We start from the raw sequence: 27,944 nt of genomic DNA on the forward strand, positions 1-27,944 counted from the left end.
GCCGTAATAGCCCATAAAAGAAGATCTAGATGCTTTAGACTGCACATGCTCAAAGCCATTTCACTTGACCGCTACGTTTACATCCATAACTTGAGCTCATTGTGTTCTTCGTTTTCTGAGTGTAAGATGTAGGAGGACATTTATTGAGCGAGATTTTATTTTGTGTTTTTGACATTTTTAATGTGCTTAAGTATTTTGAGCAGGTTGGTCTTGGACATGTTAGCTAACATAGCTAACTTGCATGATGCAGAGCTGTTTCCTTTTATCACACCAGGCCCCATCAATCCGTTAACCAATGGCAATACAGTGTAAATATCATTGGATCATTTAGTTTGTCTATGAATGTTTATGTAACGTATATATATAGTAAAACAAAAAAACATTTGGGGTGACCTTGGCTAAGTGGAGAGCAGCGCCGTCCTTCCATCAGAGGATTGGTCCCGCTAGTTGCATGTCGATGTGTCCTTGAGCAAGACACTTAACACCATAAATTGCTCCCACAGCTGTGCCTACGGCGTATGAATGTGATAGAATCTAAATTGTAAGTCACTTTGGATAAAAGCATCTGCTGAATGACTGTAATGTAATTTGAGGAGGTTTATCTTGGGCATTATGAAACACGTAAATTTTTCCCCATTTTGTGACATTTTATCAAGCAAACAACTAATCAATTAATCAAGATATTCTTAAATTGCAGTTAAATAAAGGGGTCCCATGTTAGATTTTTATGCTGCATCAAGGCAGTTTACAACTGTTAGAGTTGGACCATGCTGCACCATAATCTTGTAAAACTTCTATTATTTCTTCTACTTTCATTTCTATCTTTTATCAATAAGTCATTTGAGCTTTGAAAAAGTGTGATTGACATGTTTGACCATTTTCTGACACTGAAAAATATTCACATTCTAGAAACTGGAACTGGAGAAATTTAGCCTTCTTTTCTTCTTTAAAAATGACTCAAATTGATTCATCAAAATAGTTGGCGATTCATTTAAAAAATCGATTAATCGACTTCTTCTCTCATTAATCGCATTGTTATGCGCAAAATTCAATAATGAATTCAAAAGTAGTGTATTGCTCACTTTTATTTTAAAAGTACTGCTATATGAACAAAAGTGCAATAACATTTGGTTTGCAAACACTTTAAACACATCAGGTTATTGTTAACAGCAGTATTCCCTTTACACAGTATCAGTTATAATGATTCTGATAATAGATACTCAGCCGGTGTTCACAACTTTATCTTCATGTGTGTAAGAGATGCAATTTGAAATATACACCTTGAAAACTGCAAACCTATCTACTTCATGTTTTTATGTTTGTTAAATTCTCAGTAGTGATAACTAAATGATGCTTATTATACATATTACAAACAAAACACTTTAAAAACTCTAAAAAAATAATTTAAATGAATCATTTCTTTTTTGCTTTTTTTGGTATTGTGGTCAGACACATATGCAACGCTGATTACCGTAATATGTGTGGTATTTGTTATAAATGTACGTTGGTACATAGAGGGTGATAAGAAGCTGTACATGGAGGGACTTAGGACCCAGGGGAATGTAGGTGAAGCATGGAACCTGTAGTCTGTACAGTGGCAGTAATCTGCAGCATGAGAAAGTTATGCTAATAAAGAGTTGCAGTTAAGATCAGTTTGTTCTCTCGTGCTTATATGTTTATTTAAAAACACGACAACATGTATTTTGATATTGTCACTATCCTGTAACGAGACGATTGCACGCGCGCACAGGTGTGTGTGAGAGAGAGAGAGACGGGAGGGACCAACGGTGGCTGAGTGAAGGGGGGTTCCGGACCGGGCGTGTCACCCGGTGGGGGGGGAGAGCGGCAGCAGAAGGAAGAGACGCCACACAAACACAGCTGTTCACCGCTCGCTGCCCAGTTTTTGTGTTAAAAATGTCCGCTTAATAATAATAAAAAAAAAACTGTTAACGTGTACTAATATAATTGTCGGCGTTAATGAATGAATGCGTTAACGCGATAATAATGCATTAACTTGCCCAGCACTAACATATATATATGTATATATATCATACAGACGCGTTAGATGTGTCAGCATGTAGATCCACATTGCAGTAGATGATCTTCTCAGGCCAACCTTAACATCCACTGTAAACAACAAAATGCCCCTTTTCCCATTTACTCCCGACTGTGGTCACTTAACACTGCTATGCTACTAAAATAAGCATTATTAGCCTATTTATTTGGTTTACTGTATATTTTAAATTCCCTTTTTGATATTTCCAATATGTCAGTTTGAAACAATCTGCTTAATGGGCGCAGACAATGTGACGATTAGGACAACAAACAGTGACAAAGTATTATATTTCTTGACATGATATATGATCTAACTCAAAGGAATATCCAGGTAATCTATAGACTTTGGTGTGCTGCATTTGACGTGGCTCTAATAATCCCACATGAATAGAAACAAAAACACAGCAGAAGAAAATGAAGCTCCAGGAGCACGACAGTTCACTGAACAATGTTCTCAGCCTGGGAGGTTATGAAACATTAATTTCAGAGGCTGAATAAAACATGTCAACCCACCGAACGAAGAGCATCACTGAGCCTGTATGGAGAGAGATGAGGAAACATATCGGCCTTCACCACCCTCCGTCGCCCCTCTATAATTCAATGCTCCACCCCCACACCTCCCTTTGTCCCTTAGGCAAACACACGTACATCTTAAGGGTGCATTCATACTGGCAATAGCACTACGTCATAGAAACGCAAAGGGCTGCATTGGTGTGGCCCTGTTGCTACAAGGTGCAGACTAACACTGAAATGCAAACCAGTGAGTCAAATTTGAAGGTTTAATAAACACTAGGATGTGAACCGGGGGGAGCCGTAAAGTAGCACAATGCTACATGTGACTTGCAACAGGATGTTCTTGCATCAGGAATCACTGTTTCTTGACTGCCATATGTTTTTTTTTCATGAGTGGCATGCACTCATCACATAAACTGAAATAGGGAGTCCATGAATATGTTTATCAGGACCTTCACCACTTATTATCCTTGGTCGTTGGTATCCCACCAACTTCTGTATCACATACATGTGATGGGCTGGCTGTGTCTCAGGAGGTATTGCAGGTCATCTACTAAATGGAAGATTGCGCTGTTCAATCTTTGGCTCTTCATGTCTGTATGTCTAAGTGTTCTAGAGCAAGATACTAAACGTTTCCTTTGCCATAGGTGTGTGAGTGATTTTGATCCTGATGGGCTGGTTGGCACCTTGTATGGTAGCCTCTGCCGTCCATGTGTGTGTGAATGGGTTAATGTCGGTAAGCGCTTTGAGTGGTTGGAAGTCTTGAAAGACTGATATTTTCCATCTGAAAGTGAGCGCAAACACTTGTGTGGGTGTGACAGAAGTATATACTTTTACTCTTCTCTTACTCCTCTCAAAATTATACAAACCATTAGAAAGTAGGTGTGTATGCTGTGGGTCAGATGAAAATATACAACAGACCGAATCTTTAAAATTCTTACAAAACAATGTATATTACAACCAACTCATAAACGTACTGGCACCATGATAGCCCACTTGTAGCTCCACCACCTGCCTCTCTAGACAGCAACGCTAGCACAAGTTTTAAATCATCAGAAGAATCTGCTGTCTCGTTTTGAATAGAATTGTTAGCAGGCAGCTACTGTTGAGACAATGAAATACCAATGTCTCTGTAAAAAACACCCTCAATGTGTTTAGAACTACAAATTAACTTTCTTCTGTTGATTCTTTTTATTTTGCCATTGAAATAGGCCATCACTTCTCAAAATAACTTCATGACTTTAATGCTTTGTCTAGACCCACATTACATAAATACATTTTGTCCTGTATTGTTAATGTTAGAATATCAAATTTAATCAAAAGACTGCTATGTGAGGTGGAATTGCTAGCATTTATCCGGGCTTGGGACCGGCAAAGTGACCCAAAAGAGACACTCAGGCAGAGTTACTTAGGTTTTAAAAAATAAATTTCAGACCCCCCCTCCACACACACACGCTGTGCTGGCTCACAGAAAGAGTAGGTCCTCTTCATTTTGGTCAAGGTCATTTTGGCAGGTTCAGCAACTGAGGGAGTTGATTTAAATTAGTAAGCAGCTGATGTGCCAAAAAGCTGCAAAACATCATCAGGCAGCTTTTGCTCATAGCAAGCCTCACTAGACAGCTTCAGACCAGATCGGACAGACAGGATGGAGTTAAGGGTCTGCAAGGACATCCGATTTCTAAGTTTGCTTTTTACCACACTCATCTGGCTGAATAATCTCTCGATTTCAGCATCAGAATCAGAACCGTTTATTGCCAATGTATGTAACATACAAGGAATTTGTCATGGCAGGTGGTGCATAACATTAGACAATAACATTGAACAATAAACAACAATCAACAGTGCAAGAAATAGAGACATATTAAAATTTACAATAGAATTTAAAAGAATATAAAATAAAGTGCACGACAAACAGATAACAGGACTGTAAACAAGTGTAATGTAAAAGTGACAAGTGTATTTAAATATGAAGGGATGTGCAGGGGAGTAGTAGGGAGGGAAGGAAATTGTCCTGGGGATGTCCTTGGGCATTCAAGTGTGGCAAGGAAAACACAGACACAGCAGCCATGGCAAGTTCCTGAAACGGGTTGAAATCGGCTGCATACCTGAACTTCCAAATCTCACTCCAGAAGTCCACTGTGTTTTTTGTTTCATTCCACTTACTAAGATGGATGGCACGCCATTGCTGGACAATCGTGTCTATCTCTGCAGGAGAGTAGCCAAGGAGCTTGGGTATTTTTTCTATTTCTCCCAGGCTCTTATTGTGCTTTAGAGTTTCCTCTACATTGAGAACTGACATGTACTGCAATGCTTCGATGTTGTCTGGCAGTCTCACCCTCAACTCATTAGTGAGGAAGATGGTGAAGGCGACACACTAAACTTCGGACATAGTTCTTCTCCTCAGGCCCAAGGTGGAGCTCAGCTGCCTATGACTCAAAAAGGTAACCAAGGTATGGTTTGGGACTGATGTATCCATCAATTGGCTCTTTGAGTACATCGATATTTGCCAGTGGATTCAGCACCCTGCTACTCACAGACTTTATCAGGCTACCCAAGCTGTCAAGAAGTTTAGGAGAATCTACGTGGTCTCCTTCAAAAGCCTTGATGGCAAAATGTACCTCACCCAGCACTGACTTCAAAAAAGTCAGATACAAGATGTTTTGAGGATCACTGTACATGGAGTATAAAACCTCAGCCATGTAGCAGTGTTCACTGGACTTGGTGACTGCAAAATGCAGTTTAAGTGCCTCCCACTGGTCCAAAATGCGTGAAACCGCTGGTTCAATGGCGAGCCAACGTGTGGCACACACCTTGGTTATTTGTAAGGGTTTCTCCCCACAGTTGATGGTCTCATATATGGCCTTGTAGGCCTCCCTGCGCTTTGGAGACACTGAAAACCAGTTATAAGTCTCCCGTACCAAGTACTCCACACTATGGGGTATGGTGTCATTGAAGGCATGACTTACAGCAAGCTGCAGAGAGTGAAACACACAGCGAATAAGAACCAGATCTTTGAGGCCATGCTCCTCCTTCAGCACTTTATGGACCCCATTGTTAATCCCCGTCATAACGGAGGCATTGTCAGTCCCTATCCCCAGGAGTGTCTCTTTTTTAAGACAACACAAGCCACAACAGCTCAGGCTATAGATCTGGCAACTCCTCCCTCCAACTCAAAAAGCCCCAGAAATGTTGAGACAGTTGTGTGTTTGGTTATCACAACCCCCAGGTACTTAGAAACACTTACATCTGTGGACTCATCGAGGAGGCTGAAACGCTGGTCACCCACATCTGCGACCAACTTTTTCAGAAAGTATGGTGCTAGAACACTATTAATCATTTCCGTGCACTTTGTCCTGCTCACCATTTTGAAGTGAGTAGCAGCAGTGGAGTCTGAGAAAGCAGCTTTACATGCTTCCCCAATGTGATCACATGCCAGCATGGAACAGTGTTCAGCAATAGCTAATGCCATGATGGCTTCAGCCTTTTTTGCAGTCAGTTTTTTTACTCATTAATGGCAGCTTGCTTTGGGTGGAACTGTTATAAGGCTTTGCCTTTTGAGTATGTTTTTGAGTTGTCATGTCTTTTTTTATATCACAAAGTTTGGCGTAGAAATCAGCCTACAGGCAGTATGTCCGTACATCATCTCCAATAAACGGCTTCAACCAGCATTTGAATTCAGGGTTTGATTCCCACTCCTTTCTGTATTTTTGAGCGTACAGTTTAGACTGAGACATGATGAGCTAGCTAGCTAGATGTTTAGCTTATGTCACAAACAGGCACACACACAGTGGACGAGGTGAGTAAGAGACTGAGGCTGTGTGAGTTAAATGCAGTGATTTATTTTAGTGTGACAGTGAAGAAACATTTCCATCCCGCTCTGTAAGCCAGGGCGGAATGAGCGGCGGCTCTGCGCACGCACGATTCATTTGCAGTCTGGACGCGGAGTCGAGTGTGGGTCTCCTCTCTGCTCTGGCTGCAGCTGGGACTGCTGCGCGAGGCTACTGTGGGACTGACCACCTGTGAGTGCTTTGGGACGGCGGAGTGGCTCACGGCAGCACCCGCTGCTCGTTGAGGACAGTAACTGCAGAACGATACGTGCTTTCACGTCAGAGTCTCCAAAACACCAGAAAAGTCTCCAATAACACCAGAAAACGTTGCTAGATTTGTCACTAGTCGCTTTTGACAAAAAAAGTCGCCAAGAGGATTTGGAAAGTCGCAAATTTGCAACACTGGCAGTTGAATGCGAAGCATGATTCGGCTGGATAGTTTTTCTAGTGGACTGCTTGTAGTTGAGAACCATTCATCCCCAGACAGATACTATCTGAGCAATAGCTCCAGTGTGGTCCCGCAATGTTATACAGTGGCCAATCAAGCCTGCTAGTTTGTTTCACTTTCACCCTATAGCCTACATGTATTGACTTTCTTCACTCAGAGCCTTGTCTTTTGTCACCTAGATTTTTCTTGTAACCACATCCAAAAGATAGTGAAACACTTCTCGGGAGATTTTATTTCACTAATAAAAACTACCAAGTTTTACAGCTTGTGAAAACATCCATATTCTCTAACTCTAATAAAGTTAGATTCGCAGTTGAGTGAGATAACAAGCAATGGGCACATAGTAACCATCCTAACCACCAAGGTCAAGGTCCAACTTTTGATCCAACTGTCAACACGTTTGCCGTAGTTTGTACTGAGTTACAAGCCGCAGGCTCAGGCGTTGCTGTGTTGAGAGCCGTTGAGTGACAATTAAAATGCTTCCAAATCTTAGTTGACTCCATCTGCATTCGTCTTTCCAATGGAAACGGCCACTGACCCATTGATGACAAAGTAGTGCCGTAGGTTACCAAGTAAAATCAGCTAACCAGTGGTTCCCAAACTGGGGGGCGCAGTAGAACTACAGGGGGGCGCGGCTTCATCATCAACCCACACACACGGGCACACAGACACACACACACAACGGAAAAACAATAAAATTATAACAAATACAATTGCAAACAAGTTGTGAAGATAGGGCACTATATCATATGGTTGCACCTAAGAAATAAAAATAAAATAAAAAGAAATCAAGCGGAACCGACGTGACACTCTGTTCAAACCACGCCCCCCAGAGCAGCTCATGTTACAGACCGACTAGCGGCAAAACCAGAGCGAGAGAGAGAGACACACACACACACAGCGACACAAAGAGAGTGAGAAAGATACAGAGCGACACAGAAAGAGAAAAAGATAAGAGATAGGAAGGAAGCGATGTACCAAGATGGACATATTTGTGACTGGTATAAAGCGCAAATCAGATGGCATGTCTGTTACAGCTGTAACAGGCGAAGCGACCACCACAACAACGGCACAAAAAAAGGTAAAATCAAGAAAATATAACGAGGCATATCTGTCCCTGGGCTTTACAAGAAGAGAGACCCCAGTGTGTTGTGTGTCTTAAAATACTGGCGGCAGACAGTATAAAGCCCACTAAATTGAAAAGACACTTGGAAACCCCAAAAAAAGAATATGATCCATACAGAAAAAGCTTGAGTAGCTTGCACATCTTGTTTACAATTCAGTTTTAAAGAACCTAAGAGTTGGGTAAACTAAATTGTGGCACTTTTGTATGTCACAAAAAGCTTTTATTGAAAGCAATCAGAACAAAGTAAATCCACATCAATCATTGCTGGATGTGTTATTTTGTTGTTTGAGAGAACCTGCTGTTAAATGTAGGGAAATATACGTTTTTTGCACTTAAAATAAATTAAGTTCATTTTATTTACAAATGAATATGTCAGAAAGCAATTTACATGTAGGAATAGGAATGTGATCTATGCAGAGAGAGCACTGAGTAACTTGCACATCTTGTCTTTGATCATTATTCTATATGTAGGATTTTTTATTTTCTTGCACACTAATTCAGTTTGAAAAACCTGTTAAATGAGGAAATGTAAGTTGCTGCACTGTTCCTAACTTCAATTTTAACATTTGAAGTTAATTTTACTTTAAAATATTTTCAAGAATGTAATGCAATTAATATGTCTGAAAGCACTACTTGAAAGCAATCTAAAGTCCAATCTTTTTGGAAATTGATTTTATTATTGCCATTTTTTTTTTTCAGTAAAACAAACTGAACAATAAACTATGAAAAGGAAAAGTGAAGTGATATGTACTTATTTTAGAAAGAAAAACCAATATTTTATAGTTTATATATTATAAATTAGTGCTGGGCAAGTTAATGCGTTTATTATCATTATTAATTCATTAATTAATGCAGACAATAATTAACGCAGTTAACGCAGTTTTTTTTATTATTATTTAGCGGACATTTTTAACACAAGAATAAGCCGGCCGACCAGCCGGCAGCGAGCGGTGAACAGCTATTTGTGTGGCGTCTCTTCCTGTTTCCTTCACCTACATTCCCCTGGGTCCTAAGTCCCTCCACGTACAGCTTCTTATCACCCTCTATGTACCAACGTACATTTATAACAAATACCACACATATTACGGTAATCAGCGTTGCATATGTGTCTGACCAAAATACCAACAAAAGCAAAAAAGAAATGGTTCATTAGGGCCCGAGCAACCGACAACGTCGGGCCAGCGAAGGCCCTATTGAAATTGTACTCGTTTAGGTAAATGTACGCATGGTTGGAGGACTTGCCATGCATGAAAACTCACCAAATTTTGGGGACTTGTCAGGCCTGGTGAAAATAGCCATCTGAAAAAGGATGCATCTTTCTGTGTAAAGCCCCCTACAAGTCGGACCGGTGACGCCCCTCGGCCAGTATGTCCGATTGACTTGAAATTCAACACACATGTCCGACTCCACTAGATCTACAAAAAAGCCTCTCAGACCCCTAAGTTCCGCCTTCTTAGATTTTCCGCCATATTGAATTTTGTGAAAAACACATGTTTGCAAGCTCCTCCTACATGCTGGGTCTGATTTCTACCAAATTTGCGGTGAATCATTATTGGATCTAGATCATCAAAAGGTATCAAAAGCTTTTTGATAGCTCTTAGCGTTTACAAGATATGGACCAATAAACTTCTTAGGGGCGGTGCTTAATATCAATACACATAAATTCTCAACCTTTTTTCCTAAAATTACAATATTTGCAGCATATGTGCACATCGCATCCTATAACATACCCTGAGAATTGTTTTGCATTCAACCACTAGGGGGCGCTACAGTAAACCTTTGTGATTAAAAGTTATTAAAATTGTGCGCTTTCATCGAAGAACCTTGACGTGGCGTGGCGGCCATTTTGCCTCATTGTTTATGAAAAAATAAGTTGTTATAAGTTGTTATAACTCCAAGGTACATTATCCAATCCGCACAAAACTTCCTATGCATGATGCTACTTCAAGCCTAAACATACTTCAATTGAAACAAATTCAATAACTCATAGCGCCGCCTACTGGCTAAAGGAAATGTCATATTTTATACTTTTATTTATTCCTCCTAGCCAGGTGACCTGATGAGTCTCAAATTTGGTAAGGATAGCCTTAAGACATTGATGATGCATGATCATGAACATTGTGCGTTTTCGTTGAGCGCTGTTGCCGTGGCGACGCATCGTTCGCCATGAAAAAGGAAGCTGATGGTTTAGTGACTTGGGATGCTCAAAAACTCATGGAACTTTGTACAAGTACAATATTTGTACAATATTTCTTCATTGGCAGAAATATTTGATATGATTTTTTTAAATTGCCTCTATAGCGCCCCCTACAATATTTCAAAAGAGCAGCCCCAGCGCTACGTTTCAGCTAAATGTATGAAACTTGGGGAGCACATGTATCCTATGGAGACTTAAAAATAAGTCTCTTGTAACCATGCTCTAAACCCTAGTCGGCCATTTTCAATTTTGTATGAATTTGTACAATATTTCGACGATGCAGCCCTCGCAGTACGTTTCACCTAGATATATACAATTTTAGATGTATAACATTTGATAAACAGATGTATCACATGTAGACTTACAAAAAAGCCCTTGGAGCTCTAAGCTCTAAGCTCTAAACCCAACCGGAAGCTAGCCATTTTGAATTTAGTGAAAAAACACATTTTTGCGAACTCCTCCTACACGCTGGGTCCGATTTCTACGAAATTTGATGTGGATCATAACTGGATCTAGATCATCAAAAGTTATTAAAATCTTTTTGATATCTCTTTTCGTTTACAAGATATGGACCAATACACTTCTTAGGGGTGTGGCATAATATCAATACACATAACTTCTCAACCATTTGTCCTAAATTCCCAAAATATTCAGCATATGTGCACATTGCATCCAGTAACATACCCTGAGAATATGTTTGCATTCGACCACTAGGGGGCGCTACAGTAAACCCGCGAAGTTGTGCTTTTTGTCACTTTTTGCATTTTTCAGCCTTCGTACTTTAACGAACTCCTACAGAATTTATGCGATCTTGAAATTTGGCAAGGATGCTCTTAAGACCTTTGTGATGAAAAGTTATTAAAATCGAGTGTTTTCGTGGAAAAACCTTGACGTGGCGTGGCGGCCATTTTGCCTCATTGTTTATGAAAAAGGAAGTTCTTATAACTCCAAAGTACATTATCCAATCCGCACAAAACTTCTTATGCATGATGCTACTTCAAGCCTGAACATACTTCAATTGAAAAAAATTCAATAACTCATAGCGCCGCCTGGTAGCTAAAGGAAATGTCTGATGTAACTCAGCTGGACTTGTTCCAAATGGTCCCAAACTTCACATGCTTGATAACACTCATGGCCTGAGGATGTCTACAAGCAAATTTTCCCTAATACTCACAGCGCCACCTGCTGGCCAAAGGAAATCTGCGTTTTTTGACAAACACCATCCGATTTACATGACTTTTACACAATGTGGTTTACATTTGACACAGAGCTACATAATGCATGTTTGCACGTGTTCTGTAGTGCCAGGCAGCAGATACAGGAAGCATCGGACTATTTGCAAAGCATCATTTCCAGCATCGGTCCACGCGGGATTAAAAACGTCTCACTCGCGGACGCGCTGGAGGATTCGAGGGCCCGTTCATCGCTGCTCGCAGCTTTAATTTAAATTATTTTTTTAGAGTTTTTAAAGTGTTTTGTTTGTAATATGTATAATAAGCATCATTTAGTTATCACTACTGAGAATTTAACAAACATAAAAACATGAAGTAGATAGGTTTGCAGTTTTCAAGGTGTATATTTCAAATTGCATCTCTTACACACATGAAGATAAAGTTGTGAACACCGGCTGAGTATCTATTATCAGAATCATTATAACTGATACTGTGTAAAGGGAATACTGCTGTTAACAATAACCTGATGTGTTTAAAGTGTTTGCAAACCAAATGTTATTGCACTTTTGTTCATATAGCAGTACTTTTAAAATAAAAGTGAGCAATACACTACTTTTGAATTCATTATTGAATTTTGCGCATAACAATGCGATTAATGAGAGAAGAAGTCGATTAATCGATTTTTTAAATGAATCGCCAACTATTTTGATGAATCAATTTGAGTCATTTTTAAAGAAGAAAAGAAGGCTAAATTTCTCCAGTTCCAGTTTCTAGAATGTGAATATTTTTCAGTGTCAGAAAATGGTCAAACATGTCAATCACACTTTTTCAAAGCTCAAATGACTTATTGATAAAAGATAGAAATGAAAGTAGAAGAAATAATAGAAGTTTTACAAGATTATGGTGCAGCATGGTCCAACTCTAACAGTTGTAAACTGCCTTGATGCAGCATAAAAATCTAACATGGGACCCCTTTATTTAACTGCAATTTAAGAATATCTTGATTAATTGATTAGTTGTTTGCTTGATAAAATGTCACAAAATGGGGAAAAATTTACGTGTTTCATAATGCCCAAGATAAACCTCCTCAAATTACATTACAGTCATTCAGCAGATGCTTTTATCCAAAGTGACTTACAATTTAGATTCTATCACATTCATACGCCGTAGGCACAGCTGTGGGAGCAATTTATGGTGTTAAGTGTCTTGCTCAAGGACACATCGACATGCAACTAGCGGGACCAATCCTCTGATGGAAGGACGGCGCTGCTCTCCACTTAGCCAAGGTCACCCCAAATGTTTTTTTGTTTTACTATATATATACGTTACATAAACATTCATAGACAAACTAAATGATCCAATGATATTTACACTGTATTGCCATTGGTTAACGGATTGATGGGGCCTGGTGTGATAAAAGGAAACAGCTCTGCATCATGCAAGTTAGCTATGTTAGCTAACATGTCCAAGACCAACCTGCTCAAAATACTTAAGCACGTTAAAACATGACGTAGATAGGTTTGCAGTTTTCAAGGTGTATATTCAAATTGCATCTCTTACACACATGAAGATAAAGTTGTGAACACCGGATGAATATCTATGATCAGAATCATTATAACTGTATTTTAACTGCTGCTGTGTAAAGGGAATACTTTGCCTGGTCTGTGTTGTTCAGCCCACTCTAGGGTCGAAGAAATTGCATACAATTCAACTGTATACACAGCTAAAAAATCCGAAGTGTGTTTAAATATTTCAAATTTGTGACTAGGAACTCCACTGTCACATCAGTTTATTCAGTGCACCTGACAGTCACACTCACCTCATCAGCTCATCACTCTCACCTGCTCACTCTGCTGCATCCACTATTTAGCCTCCAGCCACACACACACTCACTGCCAATGTTATTAGAAAACATAATAATGGAATGTGTGAATTTTGTGAAGAAACTGAGTAGAAGAAGAAACTGTGGACCATGTTTTAATGTCCTGTCAGAGCTACGAGGCAGAGAGAGAAGTATTAAAAAGTGGTCTAAGAGAGATGGGAGAGGAGAATATAATTGATATACTAAAGAAAAGCTTTAGTGAAAAGTGTTGGAAACTTCTTTTGGAATTTTTAGAGTCAACACGACTAATGAATAGAATTTGAGAATTACATTTATTTTCTGTTTGTTTGTTTGGTTTTCGTATTAGAGAATTACTTTTGTGGAGGTTTAAAACAAAGGATGAGAGCCTACAGGCCGCAGGAACTTTTCTGCTGTGAGCTTCTTACTGGCACCAGAAAAATGAGCTGGATCCGGTTCAAAATCAAAACAATATTTAATGTACGACACAAAATTCACTTACAAACTGAATTAACTATCAATAGTAATGTTCTCGAGAACAGAGATCACATGCACGCATCTCACTCACAGGTCTGGCATTCCAGGTACTGAAAAACGAGAGCGGATGTGGTCTGAGGAATGCTCTCTAGAATGTTTACTTTTATATCCCCTGACAGTCGGAAAGTGTCCGAAACTGTCCTAAAACGTGTGAATGATCCTCCGTCGATCAGTGATTGGCTCCATTTGAATTCTTTCCCCTCCCAATATCGATCCTGTTGCAAAACATCCTGGGCTCCTCCTCTCTGTGACCTGCTGGTCAGTTGTCCGTCCCTCTGTTCTCTGCTGCACCTCTGTAAAGCCTCACTCAAAATGATCCCTTTCTGACCCTCAAAACTATTCATACAGTGTTTTAATACCTTTAATGACTATGGTTTAATACATTCAACAAGTAAAATACTGTAACATATAATATCCTCTATAAGTAAGAATATTGTAAACATAATACATTCCATAAGTAAATATTGTGACTTTTTAACATATTTTGACATTCTTATTATTGTGACACTTCTACTCACCACTTGGGGTGTTATTAAATCCTACTAATAATGTTTTTAATACTGAAATCCTTCACACTTTCCTTAGTCCACACTCCAGATTAGTGGGTGGCGGTAATGCACCTAAAAGTTGTTTGCCAACCGCCATTAAAAACAAAAGAAGAAGAACACTCACTGCCAGATCGTTCTCCGCTTTCATGCAAGACCTTCCAGCGAATACCCTTGGACAGATTCCCCGTTACCGACCCTGCCTGTTTTGGACTACCCCGCCTTGCCTCTGCCCCGGTAGTTCACTCAGTCTTCTGTCCCCGACCACGAGATCCTGCCGCTGTTTCCCTGTGATTATTCTACCTGTTGTGTGTCCAGAGGAAAATAAAGCTTCGATTCAAACTATCCCTTGTGTCTGTCGTACTGCTCCTGGGTCCTTACCTCACCCGTTACAGTCTTGTGATCTTTCTCTGATTTACCAGCAGTTTGTCCCTCAAGTGGCTCTGGCAATTAATGGATCTCTCCCTTTTTTTGATCTCTTGACTGGCTTGCTGTTTCCCTCTGCTCTTTTTCTTTTATTTTTAGGAATTTCAGGGCATCCAGCTGACATCATCTGCTGACGACAATTGTCCATCTTGAACTCAAGCTGAATACCTAGCAATACCATTATTTATCAGACCCTGGCTCCTTGACACAAGAATGTTTTGCATCAGGAGCTTTGGCCACTTTCATAATGGTCTTTACTGGGATTGGCAGTGATTTTGGATATGATATCAGCTAGTCTGTCCAGTATTTTACTCTTCACATCCTTTGAGAGGACCATCACAGTTCCATCCTTGGCATAGGCATCAGTTGCTACCCTCAGCTGAAACTCAACGTCATGGGTGAAGTCTGGACTAACAAAGGGTTCCGGTCATTCTGTTGAATGAGCACTACTCTCGGGGAACCAACACTTACAGTATCCAATGTAGAGTCAGAAACTGGTCCAGAAAACGTGAACAAAACTTTCAGTGTGGCTCGTTCCGCTGGTCCTTGACGTCTCTCGAATTGCAGAGCTCATTCCCAAATACTGGATCTTCAAACTGTAAGATGAAGTTCCCTTTGAGGCCCAAAGTGTTGCATAGTACTATATGTAGCGGACCCCAGCCGGACAATGGTGAAGCGTACTGATGTTTCCAGAGGCCTTTATTCATGTTCAACCGTCATCCTTATTTTGATGAACACAAATTTACTTTTCTCCTTATGACCAATCTCCATATTTGCAGTGACTCCATATCTGCACTAGTTAGTCTGAAGTCAGGTATGTCCAATACTCGACAAGATCTGTTACTAAAAATAATGTCAAATCATTCTAGAGCAGACCAGGGCATTGCACGGCTTGCGGGCCACATCCGGCCCGCAAGCTGTTGCCGTCCGGCCCGCGGGAGGTCATTGGGAAATTAGGAATAAAACGTAAATAAGTGTACATCATGCACAGAATAGAGCTGCATTGCTTTTATTTTGAAGGTGACTTTTGTTGTTTTTTTTCTTCTCAATTTACATGTTAATGAACGTATGTGAGCAGCACATACGTTCATTAACATGTGAGCAACACTCTGCAATGTGTTGGCGAACTGAGTTTACGGGAGATGTGAGTTAGCTGTTTGCCCTCAGAAATGTCAGCCTGTGTTAAAAAAAGAAAGACTGACACAGAGTGTAGAGTTTTAACAAAACATGGACTTTAAAGTATTTCTTTACTGAAGTCAAAGGTAAAGCCGTGTGCTTAGTTTGTGGAGAACAAGTCGCAGTGTTGAAGGATTACAATTTGAATCGTCATTATGAGAGGAAACACACACAATTGAGTGATGCAGAGCGGACACGGACGTCTGAGGCTTTGCTCGCTAAGCTGCAAAAGCAACAAGGCCTTTTTACCAAGCTTCACACATCCAGGGATGCAGCCGCCAACACCAGCTTTGCGATATCCCACAAAATTGCAAAAAACAGTAAGCCATTCTCTGATGGGGAGTTTCTCAAAGAGTGTTTGGTGGACTCTGTTGCACTACTAGGCCCCCAGAATAAAGACGCGTTCGAGAATGTGCGCAGCTCTCCAGGCGCACCGTAACGAGGAGGATCGAGGACATCGCGGGAAATCTGGAGCTTCAGCTGCAAAAAAAAGCAGACCATTTCTAATTTTTCTCCTTGGCTCTGGACAAGAGCCCAGTTACTCATCTTTGTACGTGGGATAACGAAAGACTTCGAGATTACAGAGGAGCAGTCAATGAAAGGGACGACGACGGGGAGTGATGTGTTCACGGAGGTTAAATGCTTCCACAAGCTGGGACTGAAATGGGACAAACTGGACTGCGGTCAAGTCAGCAGACACTCAGATCTCCGTGGTCAACTCAGCAGACACTTAAATTGTAGTGCACCTATACGCTGAAACTTACGGTAAACGCAACCAAACGGCACAGGACGGGAGCGAGCGAAAGATTTTGCAAAGTTAGCGGAAATATTAACGTGAAAACTTCCGGTTTTCTACAGACGAACATCCGGTTTTCAAAATAAGATGCCAACAAAGTATACATATTGCATAATGAAATGAGATTAAATTAATTATATTCCAATAAGTATAAAAAATGATACCATCATCTCGTGAGTTAAAGGGAAAATACACCTAAATTGTGCGTAAAGTGTATTTATTCTTTGATTTGAGGGTTGCTGGAAATTAATAATACCTGACTGACAGTCAATTAAGATGTTTTACGAAGCAAAAACTCTGAACTGAATTTATATCTTCAAATGGCAAATTTCTGAAGTTTTTAAGGTGCTATGAAAATGTTTTTCTCAATAATTCCCCACAATGACTAATGCATATATGTTCAGGACAAAAAAAAGGCTAATATCACAATATTTGAGCTGCTACAAAAATATTTTTCTCAATAATTCCATACAATGACTGATGTATATGTAATCAAGGCATCGTTGACTCCACCCATAGAGAAAATTTGACACTTTTACTGTACCAATTAAGAGATATTTCAAAGTAAAAGTCATACATTTGAATTGAGAAAATATCTAATAAATGGATATTTGAAGTGTAATAAAAACAGTTTTCTCAATAAGTCCAGACAATAACTGATATACATGTGTTGAGGACATCGTTGACTCCACCCATACTGAAAATTAGACATTTTTACTGTCCCAATTAAGAGATATTTCAAATTAAAACTCATACATTTGAACCAAGAAAAAGTATAATAAATGGATATTTGAAGTGTAATAAAAACAGTTTTCTCAATAAGTCCAGACAATGACTGATATACATGTGTTGAGGACATCGTTGACTCCACCCATACTGAATATTAGACATTTTTACTGTCCCAATTAGGAGATATTTCAAATTAAAACTCATACATTTGAACCGAGAAAAAGTATAATAAATGGATATTTGAAGTGTAATAAAAACAGTTTTCTCAATAAGTCCAGACAATGACTGACATGTATGTGTTGAGGACGTCGTTGACTCCACCCACACTGAAAATTAGACATTTTTACTGTCCCAATTAAGAGATATTTCAAATTAAAACTCATACATTTGAATTGAGAAAATATCTAATAAATGGATATTTGAAGTGTAATAAAAACAGTTTTCTCAATAAGTCCAGACAATGACTGATATGTATGTGTTGAGGACATCGTTGACTCCACCCATGCTGAATATTAGACATTTTTACTGTCCCAATTAACAGATATTTCAAATTAAAACTCATACATTTGAACCGAGAAAAAGTATAATAAATGGATATTTGAAGTGTAATAAAAAGTTTTTTCTCAATAAGTCCAGACAATGACTGATATACATGTGTTGAGGACATCGTTGACTCCACCCACACTGAATATTAGACATTTTTACTGTCCCAATTAAGAGATATTTCAAATTAAAACTCATACATTTGAACCGAGAAAAAGTATAATAAATGGATATTTGAAGTGTAATAAAAAGTTTTTTCTCAATAAGTCCAGACAATGACTGACATGTATGTGTTGAGGACGTCGTTGACTCCACCCACACTGAAAATTAGACATTTTTACTGTCCCAATTAACCTCTTAATCTCGGAGCCGTTTTTGAGGTCTCTGAGCGAAAAAGCATAGCCCTACAAAACTGACCATAGCTCTGTAACTACAAGGTCGATTTTAATAATTTTTGTTGATATAATCAGATCACAACACCTGTGACATAGTTTACATTGGTCATATTGTGAATATGTTGCTGGTTAATATAGAGAATAAGACATAACACAGCTGAAAGTGAAAATATTCAGCCTCGCCTGGGAAAAATGCACTTTCAGTGATAAAAGGTTATTGAAATAATGCAGCTAGCTCCCTGATTCTTTCCCAAGTCATAGCATAACTGATCAGTAGTTATTAAAAAAAGGTTAAAGTGGAATAAAGTGGAATAAAGTTAAGAATAAGAGGTTTTAGTCAGGCGAGGCATCATTTTCGAACCAGCTGTTGCAGCTCTTACATTGTACTTTTATACACTATATAACTATATATTTCACTTTCTTTATCACTCATATGATTCAATACATCCAAATACAGATAATAGGAATCATATTCATATTCATAACATCATCAGAGCCAGTTTTGGCTGTCATCTGTAGGATTTTCTCATTGCATGTGTGTGTGTGTGGCTGGATCTCAGCCTATCCTCGGTCGATTTCCAAAAACAACCCCTCTTTAGACGCGTCATCGTTTTAGGAAGACTCATGCCAAATTTGGTGGTGATCGTCAACAGATTTCATAGAATAAAGTTGCCAGAAGTGAGGCGTGTACCCCGGCGGAAATTTCCGGTCGCAGGCAGTCTGACCACTCGCCCAAGCCCCCTTGACCGCTCTTATTCTGGAAACAAGTCGGAAGTCAACAGTATGCAGTTGGCAGCAATGACTACAGCTTTGGAACGGAAATTCCGCGACGTTATTATCCATATTTTGAGAAAACTTGGGCGCATAACCACGATTTTTGTCGGCGAAGTTCAGCATGAAGGTACGTTTGATCATCCACCAACGGTTTAGTGCTTCTACGGATCGTAAAACAGAAGTTAGTTACGTGTTCCGCCACGTGTGCTAATGCTAATAAATGCATTGTATGACTGGGTAGCCGTTAGCATGAGGGTACAAACATTGATTTACTGTACTCATAGCGCCGATTTCGGGCCAGGATTTGGTGCTTTTATGCCACGATATTTTTGTGCTTATATGAGTAGCCTATAGTTGTCTTTGGAGTTTATAATAAGTGACTTATATGATGTTGTTGTCCACACGTTGCTGGTTCATCGAAAATAAAAAGTGGCCGTGTCCACACTACTGGCTAATAATCAGGCTATTTGCTGCATGTGAGTTTGAGGGGTTCTGAGCCCGAGAGCCCCCAAATTTGGGGGCGTCGTGCTCAAGAGGTTTTAAGAGATATTTCAAATTAAAACTCATACATTTGAACCGAGAAAATATACACACAAGGTGATATATTTCGAGTGTTTATTTCTTTTAATGTTGATGATTATGGCTTACAGCTAATAAAAAACCCAAATTCTGTATCTCAGAAAATTTGAATATTACATAAGACCAATTTAAAAAAGGTTTTTTAATACAGAAATGTTGGCCTACTGAAAAGTATGTCTATGTACAGTATAAAGTATGCACTCAATACTTGGTCGGGGCACCTTTTGCATGAATTACTGCATCAATGCGGCGTGGCACGGAGGCAATGAGACTGTGGTCCTGCTGAGGTGTTATGGAAGCCCAGGTTGCTTTGATAGGGGCCTTCAGCTCATCTGCATTGTTGGGTCTGATGTCTCTCATCTTCCTCTTGACAATACCCCATAGATTCTCTCTGAGGTTTAGGTCATTCAAGAATTTGGTTGAGAATCACAAGGAGTGAACTGCAGCTGGAGTCAGTGCTTCAAGAGCCACCACACACAGACGTATCCAGGACATGGGCTACAACTGTCGCATTCCTTGTGTCAAGCTACTCCTGAACCAGAGACGTAAGAAGTGTCTTACCTGGGCTAAGTTACCTGGACTAAGGAGAAAAAGGACTGGACTGTTGCTCAGTGGTCCAAAGTCCTCTTTTCAGATGAAAGTCAATTTTGCATTTAATTTGGAAATCAAGGTCCAGAGTCTGGAGGCAGAGTGGAGAGGCACACAATCCAAGTGTCTTGAGGTCCAGTGTGAAGTTTCCACAGTCAGTGATGATTTGGGGAGCCATGTCATCTGCTGGTGTTGGTCCACTGTGTTTTATCAAGTCCAAAGTCAGTGCAGCCTTCTACCAGGACATTTTAGAGCACTTCATGCTTCCCTCTGCTGACAAGCTTTATGGAGATGCTGATTTCATTTTCCAGCAGGACTTGGCACCTGCCCACACTGCCAAAAGCACCAATACATGGTTTAATGACCACGGTATCACTGTGCTTGATTGGCCAGCAAACTCGCCTGACCTAAACCTCAGAGAGAATCTATGGGGTATTGTCAAGAGGAAGATGAGAGACATCAGACCCAACAATGCAGACGAGCTGAAGGTCGCTATCAAAGCAACCTGGGCTTCCATAACACCTCAGCAGTGCCAGTCTCATCGCCTCCGTGCCACGCCGCATTGATGCAGTAATTCATGCAAAAGGAGCCTCGACCAAGTATTGAGTGCATACTGTATACTGTACATGGACATACTTTTCAGTAGGCCAACATTTCTATATTAAAAATCCTTTTTTAATCGGTCTTATGTAATATCTAATTTTCTGAGATACAGAATTTGGGGTTTTTATTAGCTGTAAGCCATAGCCTAAACACTCGAAATATATCACACTTTCGATGATATTCTAATTCATTGAGATGCACCTGTATACATCAATCATTGTTTGGAATTGTTGAGGGAATACTTTTTATAACACTTCAAATATTCAGAAATTACCTGTTCCTCGGTACAAATGTATGACATTTACTTTTAAATATCTCTTAATTGGTACAGTAAAATTGTTTAATTTTCAGTATGGGTGGAGTCAAAGATGTCTTGAACAGATATGCATCAGTCATTATCTGGAATTATTAAGAAAACCCTTTTCATAGCACCTTAAATATTAAGAAATTAACTTTTTGAACATTCAAAAGAAGGACTTATATTTTGGAAAATCTCTTAATTGGGAAAGTAAAAATATTTGATTCTCAGTATTAGTATAGTTAGAGATGTCATGAACACATATGCACTAGTCATTGTCTGGAATTATAAAGAAAACTCTTTTTATAGCATCTCAAATATTCAGTTATTGGATATTTCTTGGAGCAAATTAATTAATTAACTTTAAAAAAATCTCTTCATTACCACAGTAAAGATTTTTCATTTTCTGTATATGTGTGGTCAGAGATTTCCTCAACTTATATGCATTAGTCATTGTGTGGAATTATTGAGAAAATAGTTTTTATAGCACCTCAAATATTCAGAAATGTACCCGTTTCTTGGTACAAATGTATGACTTTTACTTTGAAATATCTCTTAATTGGTACAGTAAAAATGTCAAATTTTCAGTGTGGGTGGAGTCAACGACGTCCTCAACACATACATGTCAGTCATTGTCTGGACTTATTGAGAAAACTGTTTTTATTACACTTCAAATATCCATTTATTATACTTTTTCTCGGTTCAAATGTATGAGTTTTAATTTGAAATATCTCTTAATTGGGACAGTAAAAATGTCTAATATTCAGTGTGGGTGGAGTCAACGATGTCCTCAACACATGTATATCAGTCATTGTCTGGACTTATTGAGAAAATAGTTTTTATAGCACCTCAAATATTCAGTTATACGTTTTCTCGGTTCAAATGTATGAGTTTTAATTTGAAATATCTCCTAATTGGGACAGTAAAAATGTCTAATTTTCAGTTTGGGTGGAGTTAACGACGTCCTCAACACATGTACATCAGTCATTGTCTGGACTTTTTGAGAAAAAACTTTTTATTACACTTCAAATATCCATTTATTATACTTTTTCTCAATTCAAATGTATGAGTTTTAATTTGAAATATCTCTTAATTGGGACAGTACAAATGTCTAATTTTCAGTTTGGGTGGAGTCAACGACGTCCTCAACACATGTACATCAGTCATTGTCTGGACTTTTTGAGAAAAAACTTTTTATTACACTTCAAATATCCATTTATTATACTTTTTCTTGGTTCAAATGTATGAGTTTTAATTTGAAATATCTCCTAATTGGGACAGTAAAAATGTCTAATTTTCAGTTTGGGTGGAGTCAACGACGTCCTCAACACATGTACATCAGTCATTGTCTGGACTTTTTGAGAAAAAACTTTTTATTACACTTCAAATATCCATTTATTATACTTTTTCTCAATTCAAATGTATGAGTTTTAATTTGAAATATCTCTTAATTGGGACAGTAAAAATGTCTAATATTCAGTATGGGTGGAGTCAACGACGTCCTCAACACATACATGTCAGTCATTGTCTGGACTTATTGAGAAAAAACTTTTTATTACACTTCAAATATCCATTTATTATACTTTTTCTTGGTTCAAATGTATGAGTTTTAATTTGAAATATCTCCTAATTGGGACAGTAAAAATGTCTAATTTTCAGTTTGGGTGGAGTCAACGACGTCCTCAACACATGTACATCAGTCATTGTCTGGACTTTTTGAGAAAAAACTTTTTATTACACTTCAAATATCCATTTATTATACTTTTTCTCAATTCAAATGTATGAGTTTTAATTTGAAATATCTCTTAATTGGGACAGTAAAAATGTCTAATATTCAGTATGGGTGGAGTCAACGATGTCCTCAACACATACATATCAGTCATTGTCTGGACTTATTGAGAAAAAACTTTTTATTACACTTCAAATATCCATTTATTAGATATTTTCTCAATTCAAATGTATGAGTTTTAATTTGAAATATCTCTTAATTGGGACAGTAAAAATGTCTAATATTCAGTATGGGTGGAGTCAACGACGTCCTCAACACATACATATCAGTCATTGTCTGGACTTATTGAGAAAAAACTTTATATTACACTTCAAATATCCATTTATTATACTTTTTCTCGGTTCAAATGTATGAGTTTTAATTTGAAATATCTCCTAATTGGGACAGTAAAAATGTCTAATTTTCAGTGTGGGTGGAGTCAACGACGTCCTCAACACATGTATATCAGTCATTGTCTGGACTTATTGAGAAAACTGTTTTTATTACACTTCAAATATCTATTTATTAGATATTTTCTCGATTCAAATGTATGAGTTTTAATTTGAAATATCTCTTAATTGGTACAGTAAAAATGTCAAATTTTCAGTATGGGTGGAGTCAACGATGTCCAACAATGACTGACACATACATGTCAGTCATTGTCTGGAATTATTGAGAAAAATATTTTTGTAGCACCTTAAATATTGTGATATTACCCATTTTTGTCCTGAACATATATGCATTAGTCGTTGTGTGGAATTATTGAGAAAAACATTTTTATAGCACCTTAAACATTTAAAAAATGTGCCATTTGAAGATACAAATTCAGTTCAGAGTTTTTGCTTCGTAAAATATCTTAATTGACCGTCAGTCAGGTATTATTAACTTCCAGCAACCCTCAAATCAAAGAATAAAGACACTTTACGCACAATTTAGGTGTATTTTCCCTTTAACTCAGGAGATGCAGGTAGCATGTTTTATACTGTGAATATAATTCATTTAATCTCATTTCATTATGCAATATGTATACTTTGTTGCCATCTTATTCTGAAAACCGGATATTCGTCTGTAGAAAACCGGAAGTTGTCTCACGTTAATCTTTCCGCTAACTTTGCAAAGTTCTTCGCTCGCTCCCGATCTGTGCCGTTTACCGTAAGTGTCAGCGTATATGTGCACTACAATTTAAGTGTCTGCTGAGTTGACCACGGAGATCTGAGTGTCTGCTGACTTGACCGCAGTCAAACTGGCATGTGTCACAACCGATGGTTGTCCAAATCTGATGGGAAAAAATGTCGGACTTTTAAAGCGGATGCAAGATAAAGTGACTGAAATAGACCCAAAACTGAAATGTGTATTTTTGCATTGTATTATACATCAGAATGTGTTGTGTTAGTCAGTGCTAAAACTTAACCATGTTACTGATGTAACTAAAATAGTTAACGTCATCCGGGCACGAGCATTGAATCACAGACAGTTTGTTGCACTCTTGGAGGAGGATGAACACAGTGACATAGGCTTCCACACAGCTGTCAGGTGGCTCAGCCTGGGCAAAGTGCGTAAAAGAGTTCGGGACCTGAGAGCAGAGATTCAAGAGCTCTGTGAGAAGAAAGGCAAGAACATCCCAGAGCTCTCTGATGTAAAGTGGATGACCGGTTTTGCATTTGCTGTTGATGTGACAGCACGAATGAATGATCTGAATACCAAACTGCAAGGCAAGGGCCTCTTTGCACATGACATATACAGCCTGGTGAAGGCTTTCATGACTAAGTTGCAGTTTCTTTCAAGCCAGATGGAGGGTAACTCTCACCCATCTGCACACCCTGAAAGAAGCCACACCATCAGTTGAACATCTCCACAAGTACTCATCCATGTTAGGGGCACTGCATGGTGAGTTTACAAGGCTTCAAAACAGTTGAGAGTGAAACATGATGTCTTCTCCTTCACGTGCAGTGTGGATGATGCTCCCAGTGATGTTCAGCTCCAGCTCATTGACCTGCAGTCTGATGCAGGACTGCAGAGCACTTTAAATCAGTATCACTGCTGGATCTATATTCTTCTCTCAAAGAGGAGAACGTTCCACACATGAGGAGGCATGCTCAGGAGATGTTGCTTCTCTTTGGATCGACCTACATCAACAAACATTCTCTGTAATGAAGTTCAACAAATCCAGATCCAGATCCTCTCTCACTGATGATCAGCTGTCAGCTGTCCTTCACATCTCACCTCACACATTCAGCCTGACTTCAGTGCACTTGTTCAAGCCCAACAAAGACTAGATTTCTTGCACTGAACTGAAAAACAGAAAGAGGTAATTTGTATAGTTATAGTAGAAGTACTAATTTTGCAAAAACATGATCCCCGTCAGTGTTTTACTATTATATATGGATATTACAAATGTATATGTTGTTTGGATTATTCCTGCTGCAGATGTTTTAGGTGGAGCTCATTTTAACTCCTTTATACTCTGTTGTTCAGTTTGGGTAGTTAGGAAAGGTTTGAAAAATGATAATGTGCAAAGTAACTAGTAACTAAAGCTGTTAGACAGATGTAGTGGAGTAAAAAGTACAATATTTCCCTCTGAGATGTAGTGGAGTGGAAGTACAAAGTTGAATAAAATAGAAATACTCAAGTAAAGTACCTTGAATTTGTACATAAGTACAGTACTTAAGCAAGTATACTAGTTACATTCCACCACTGATCATAATATTTACGCTTACCACTCACAGCTCATCAAAACTATACAATTTACTGCTTTTTATAAAGAGGTGGAATAATATTGAGCAGGATTGAGTTCAGTCTGTTGGTCCGGCCCTCCACAACAGTCCCTGTTTCTCATGTGGCCCCTTGGGAAAAATAATTGCCCACCCCTGCTCTAGAGCAATAGAACGAGGCACGGAAGTTATATTTATATGGATACCGGCCCATGTAGGTATCAGAGGAAATGAAAAAGTGGACAAACTAGCCAAACAAGCACGAAAGAAAAACAAAGTAGACATATGTATCAAGTTATCCAAAGCAGAGGGAAAGGGCATCATCAGGAAAAATATCAACAAAGTATGGCAACAACATTGGGACCAGGAGACGAGGGGGAGACACCTACATTCAATTCAGAGTAAAGTGAGCAGTGTAAAATACAGGGGAGGAAACAGGAGAGAAGAGGTGACAATATCAAGATTAAGAATAGGGCACAGCAATCTACGCAGCACACTACACATGATAGGGAAGCATCCAACCGGTCTCTGTGAGCACTGCCAGGCACCAGAGACTGTACAACATGTTATCACCTCCTGTATTAGACACAGCTCAGAAAGAAGGGGCATGCTGGGAGAAATGCAAAGACTAGGGATGAGAGGAAGAGAGTTGAATAATATAATAGAGTGGGGATCTAGTAATCTGGGAAGAAGGTGCTTTACAAACTTTTTGCGAGCAACTGGTCTGATGGGGAAAGGTTAGTAGTTGGGAACATAGGAACTGACTGAAACCGGAAGATGGCAGTAATGCAACAAAAAGGATGCAAGCTGCCGTTAAACACCACAGAAGAAGAAGAAGAGCTGTGACAGAGACCATGCTTCAAGAAGTACAGAAGAAAGATCCAGATTCACAGCTCCTGGATGAATTGATGATTGCAACATTCTCACAACGAAGAAGAGAAATCATTGGTGATGAGCCACTCATCTCTGCAGTCATGGACATATGGCCTGCATTGTTAAGTGAAAGACAGGTAATGCTTTGCCAACTGAGTATAGCATAGAAATCCTGTATTTTGTTACTTGAACATTGATGTAGTCAGGAAGCTTGTACTCTCTTGCAATCAGATTTGGGATTTTTTTCCTACAGTTTAATGCTGCTCTTATTTTCCCTCACTCATACATATTGCCATGCATTTTGTCATGTGTCTGGTTCAGCTAAATGCAGAGTTCAGTAGGATTGTCACTGAAGACCTATTGGATTTATTCCTGGATGGACTAGATGCCTTGGTGCCAAGTCTTCTAGAGCTGTACAAAGCAGGTGTTGCATCGAGCAGGAGATTGCGTCTGAGCGGTGTTCTCCAGTGTCTGCAGAAAGTGTGTACTGTGTAGAAAAATTTTCTTTTGTTAATGTGTACTAAAATTAGGATTTTAGCTTTGGTATCACATTCATCTACTCTTACCTGTTTTTATAGGACACAAACCAAAACAGAAGACCAGCTGTACCACAGTACCTTTTCAGCAGAATCTCCTTCACCTTTTTTGTTTTAGGGATAATGAAAGCTCTCTAAACATTGAATTAGTACTATTTTGCATTCATAAGCTGGGCAGATGCGCCTTCAGCGCTCTCCCTGTCTGTATTACTATTGGTTGAGCTGGCAATGGTAGCTGTACTGCAGCAGAGCTGGCAATAGTATTAGTATGAGCATTGGTGTGTTAGACGTCAGAGACGCGCTTTACCGTGTCAATGGGCGCAATCTACTGCCTTAACCTGGAGTACCCCTGTAATATGAAGTATACCTTTGAGTTCCTTAAGAGGGTCATCATGAACATTAAATCACACCAATGCTCAGCAAGAATCCATGGGCTCAGAAACAAACTACTCAGATATCGCCTGTAAACAAAGTAATGCACATCTCAAGCCCCTGGCTAGGGGGAAGCTTTGTTGGGACTCTAGCTTTGTTGTTCACACAAACACTGTTCATGTTTTAACAGGATTTTACATATCAGGTATAGACAAAGCAAGTCAAATTTGATTGAAAAACTTTAAAGTGAAAAACTGTTCTGAACTGGAGGTTCAGAACAGTTCAGAAAAATCTTAAGAATTGTGGTTAAACATACCTTATAGACATGGAAGTTTTTTTTAGAGATCTCAGTGTCTGACATTTTGCCTCTGCACAACCACACCCTACCTTATCACTCTCTTGTCTTTTCCCATCTCTCTCATATTTTCTCATTCCCCATTTTTGGAAGTATGTAATTAAGTCATCTGCTTTTTGAGTGTTTACAATGTTCTTGTTCATATTGAGATTTTATGAACGT

The 27,944-nt window shown here is 39.0% G+C and overlaps 1 pseudogene; it reads left to right on the plus strand.

The window, feature by feature from the left end:
• Positions 1-25,021, plus strand: part of LOC142948810 (general transcription factor II-I repeat domain-containing protein 2A-like) — a 53,521-nt pseudogene extending 28,500 nt beyond the window's left edge.
• The last annotated feature ends 2,923 nt before the right edge of the window (positions 25,022-27,944 follow it).

The sequence above is a fragment of the Anarhichas minor genome, unplaced genomic scaffold, assembly GCF_050575085.1.
Source record: "Anarhichas minor isolate MPS153535 unplaced genomic scaffold, ASM5057508v1 ptg000013l, whole genome shotgun sequence".
In the NCBI taxonomy this organism is placed as follows: Eukaryota; Metazoa; Chordata; class Actinopteri; order Perciformes; family Anarhichadidae; genus Anarhichas; species Anarhichas minor.